Genomic DNA, 5,000 nt, shown 5'->3' with positions numbered 1-5,000 from the left:
ACTTTAATGTGTTTTACTTTATAAAGTTTTCTCTTGTGATAAGTACATGCCTTATATTTCTGTAGAATTTTGTTGATTTTAATGGAAATTATATGTTATTATTAATTCTTTATTTGGTTTTATTTTGCTGTAAAATTCTCGCTAACATTTCATTTATATTCTATGTATTCCTTTAGTGTTTCTTGTTAAATGACATTACACTTCATCAATAATGCATTACACTTTGTAAATTGAACTCATACATAGTTTCTTTGATTGTTCATGATTTGTTGTATTAAGATATTGTATAATCCATAGTTTAATTATGATCTCAATAACCTTTAGAAACAATTGTCTTTAATATAAAACTCTGTCTGTATCTATTTCTGTATGTGCGAATATTGTAAACTGAAGAATATTTTTTATAAATCCTCTTTACAGTTATTGTTTCACACTGAAGATGGGTGTTGTACACTCGAAACGTTTGTGTTTTAAAAATTTAAAGAAGAAAGAAGTAACAAGGTTTCTGTTAACACTGGCCCTGAAGTTCATTATTTCTCTCCGCTTCCCGAGTGGAAGTTCCACAGCCACTATCCTGTGTGTGTGTGTGTGTGTGCGCGCACGTGTGTGTACGTGTGTGTGTGTGTGTGTGTGTGTGTGTGTGTGTGTGTGTGTGTGTGTGTGTGTGTGTGTTTGAGTGAACTTTTTCACTTTGAATACGAGGTGTACATTAGTGTCAATTAATACTTCTGTGAACTAATGACTAATGCTACTACGGTGGTTAACTTTGCATTGATATCAACCCTCACGTGGTAATAAAGTATCATCTCCATCATCAAAACTGCAGGACTAAAATTCTCATTATAAAAAAAAAAAAACTTTGAAAGCACTATGATTACGAGATGAACATTAGTGTCATATTAATACTTATGTGAACTAATGTTTCAACGATGGTATAATTTTACATGGAAATCAACCCTCATTTGATAGTCTGCATTGAGTATCACCTCCATCAGCAAAACCGTATAACTAAACCCTCTTTCAGAAAGAAGAAGAGGAAGAAGATGAAGATGAAAATGAAAATGAAGATGATGAAGAAGAACAAGAAGAGGAAGAAGATGAAAATGAAGAAGAAGACGAAGAACAAGAACAAAAACAGGAAGAGGAAGAAGAAGAGGAAACGGAAGAGGAAGAAGAACAAGAAGAAGATGAAGAAGAGAAGTAACCCCTCCCAAGTCTCTCGCGGAGTAAACCTCGTTACATTCCAATATCTTCCTCAGGTGAACTGCCCGTGGGTCGTCCCGCTCCACTCTTTCCCTTTAGATTTATCGTTCCGTTTGAAGGCTCAAGTTTACCGGGGAGTTCGGAAGGAGGAGCTTTTTAGCCTCTTCATTTGCGCGCATTTCAGCGGGGACTCAGGGTGATTTTTCAGGGGCGTGTGTAGGCGTTTTGAGAACTTCTTTACTGGTCTCTCTTTCTGAAGTATGTTTTTTGTCTGTCTTTGTTTTGTTTTTATGTTTATATCCTGGTCGTAAAATTGGGTTTCTTTGTTTGCTTGTGTGTGTATGTGAGTTTGTGTTTGTTTGTGAGTGTGTGTGTGTGCTTTCTCTTCCTTTTCCTTTTCTTTCTCTTTTCCGCTTATTCTTCCTTTTGCTCCACATTATCCTCATCCTCCCCTTCTATCTCCCTCCTCTCACCTTCTCTTCCTCTTCCTCTTCCTCCTCCTCCTCCTCCTCCTCCTCCTCCTCCTGTGACATAGGAAAGGAATGTATACCTACCTTCCCGACAAGCACCTGTGGAGGCTTCCCATGGTCATTCGTTTTACAAGATAATTTACATGCAGATGAGTCAGCAATCAAGAGAGGCGACGTCGGGAACATGGCCGTGAAGTCAGCACCGACATCGCGTGATTGGAGCGATCACAGAAGCAGGGGGAAAGGAGGGACAGGAGAGAGAAAGGAGGAGGATGGAAGAAGGGTAGAAGGGGTAGGTTGAAGAGGGAAGGATGGGAGAAGGAGAGGGGGAGGAAATGGGTTTAGAATGAAGGATGAAGGGAGGCATGAAGGGAGGAGGAAGAAGGAAGGATGGAGCAGGAGGAAAGGGGTGTGAAAAGGAAGAGGGAAGGAAGGTAGGAGAGTGGGAGAGGAAGGAAGGGTAGGGAAAGGGGTGAGAGAAGGAAAAGAAAGGGATAGGGAGGGGGAAAGAGGTGCGAAAAGAAGAAGAAAGGAAAGTGGGAGAAGGAGAGGTAGGGAAGAAGTGTGAGAAAGATGGCAAAAGGAGAAGGAGGATGGGTGAGTGCGAATAGGAGAGAAAAAGGACGAAGAGGGTAGAATGGGAAAGATGGAAGGATGCAATGGAGTTTGAGAGAAGAAAGGGAAAGAGAAAAGAGAGAGTATGAGAGAGATAAGTATATATGTGTGTGTGTGTGTGTGGTGTGTGTGTGTGTGTTTATCTCTCTCTCTTTCTCTGTCACTCCCTCACACTTTCTTTTATATTAGCCTTCATTATGACGTTTATCTGCGTTAGAATTTTCGTATCTCAACACTGTTTTGTTTTTTATCATATATAAGAGCTATCTTTGAATGTCTATATTTAAACCACTATCTAGGAATTCTCAGAATCTGTGTTTATTTTTTTCTTATCATTACCAATATCTACTTTCTTTTTTATCTACTTTTATCGTCGCCACTCTTTGGTTCATAATCCTTATCCTTTTCTCATTATCCTTTACTTTACACATTAGTTTACAGTAATTTAGTAGTATTTATTATAATTCATATCTTCATTTAATTTATGTTCATTTTCTTCTAGTATTGGTATTGCTATCATTATAACAGACATGATCATTATTCACACGTTTTCTTCAGTCTCATTAAGTACATACGTTTTATTACCTCATTTATTGTAGTTTCATTATCTTTTTATATTATATATATATATCCCTCTGTCGAACCAGCTCTAAAAAACACACAAATGTTATTCCGAATATTACCAGTAATTTAGAAGCGGACACGGCAATATATATCCTTTATTGTGTATAAAATGCAATATTCCCTAAAAGCTACGTAGTTATACTCATATTTGTTGATAATATAACTACAACAATTATTACGAACACCTGAAATATTGTCACGAAAGTTTCTGTACATTGTTTTGATTAAGTGATTAAGAGGTGATTTTATTTAAAAGTGTTATTATTAGAACATAATGAAGAAAGGAAGAAGTTGAGTTATGTTAAAATATTGTAATATCTGTAAATAAAGCACTGGACGATGTATTGCCAATGATAATAAAGTGTATCGAGCTGCAAATTACCAAAACTGATTAGACTATACTGTAAATCAACTGCCGCAACAATAAGGATCTTTCATTCAATTCATTAGCACATTCATTGGTTATCTGCTTCCGCAACCAGGTAAATAAATATAAAAATGTCACATAGCAGTATGATATGAAACTAAAATTTTAAAAGCCGAATGTGACACCACACATGCATATGTACTTCGGCCTGTTACATGTGTGTTCCATCCCATACAACCCTGGGTTATAGATTACGTTGAGTTAAGTTTAGGTTAGTTTGGCTTAGCTTAGCTTAGGTTACGCAATTCGGTTAGGTCCGATCTGCTGACTTATTTCTTAGTTGACTAAGTTGTAGGTTGAGCTAGTGTTAGGCCAACCGGACAATACGAGAAAGGCCAAGTTGGTCGAAGTTCTGGTTAGGCAGACCGACCTCGCGATACAATTATCCTAACTTCCTTGTAGGCTGACCTGCTCGTAGGCTGGGACTACGTTAGGCCGACCTGCCTCAAGTACATCGCGATGACCGCACAAATTGCACCATAAACAACGCCATTAAGATATCAGAATTATTCCCTCTTGCGCCTAAGCGATAAAGAGATTACTTTAAGTTGTTCATTAAGATAACATATGAGTTCTTTTCCCCGCTCATTTTCGCCGTAATGGTGATACCGGTGCTTTCTGCTGGGCTTTATTTGATCAATATAATGTTTATGAAGATAATACTGGATCTCATTATATTTAGGTGGTGATTCTGCTTCTCTCTTTTTCCCTCTTCCAAGAATGTAATTGCCCTTCATGGAATTTTGGCTCTCTCTTATTTATTGTCATTTATATTGTTCTGTTTATTTCTCACGATTTCTTCCTTTTCTTTTTATCTATCCTGTGGATAAACCTACCTATTGATTTTCCTTTTTGTTTATCATCCCATCATACTTTTTTTTCATTTCCTATATCACACTTTCACTTATATCTTGTCTGTTATATTAATTCATTTTATTTTTCTCTTGCTTTTTTTTCTTGTTTTTTTTTTTTTCTTACGCATCCTCGGATTAGAATGTGTAAGGAAAAATAAAGAAAAGTGGACCAAGAGTAATACGGAAGCAAATAAAATGAAAAAGACCCTCCTACCCCTCTCTCTCCTTTCCATTTATTCCTCATTTACTTCTCTTCTTTTCTCCCCTTGTCTCCCCTTCTTCCATCTGCCCCAATAACCCAAGCCTTTTATTTTATTTTCTCTCTCTCTCTCTCTCTCTCTCTCTCTCTCTCTCTCTCTCTCTCTCTCTCTCTTTCTTTCTTTCTTTCTTTCTTTCTCTCTCTCTCTTTCTCTCTCTCTATTTCAATTTCTCTCCCTCTCTCTCTCTCTCTCTCTCTCTCTCTCTCTCTCTCTCTCTCTCTCTCTCTCTCTCTCTCTCTCTCTCTCTTTGTCTCTCTCTCTCTCTCTCTCGCTTTCGCTCTCTCTATCTATCTTTCTCTCTCTCTTTTTTTTTTCTTTCTATCTCTCTCTGTCTTTCTATCCTCACACGTAACATCTTCCTCCCCCTTCCCCCTTCCCATTTACCCCAGCAACTTCTTTCCCTACTTCACCCTACCCTCTCCTCCTCGTCCTCCTCACCCCCCCTTCTCCTCTCTCTCTCACCCTCTCCTTGCTCTTTCCACGCCCTGTTTTTCGTCTCCCTAAATCCTCTTTCCCCTCTCCCATCCCCTCATCTTAGCTCTCTTTC

The sequence above is a fragment of the Penaeus chinensis genome, chromosome 39 (genome assembly GCF_019202785.1).
Source record: "Penaeus chinensis breed Huanghai No. 1 chromosome 39, ASM1920278v2, whole genome shotgun sequence".
In the NCBI taxonomy this organism is placed as follows: Eukaryota; Metazoa; Arthropoda; class Malacostraca; order Decapoda; family Penaeidae; genus Penaeus; species Penaeus chinensis.
Note: the sequence above shows the minus strand (reverse complement) of the source record.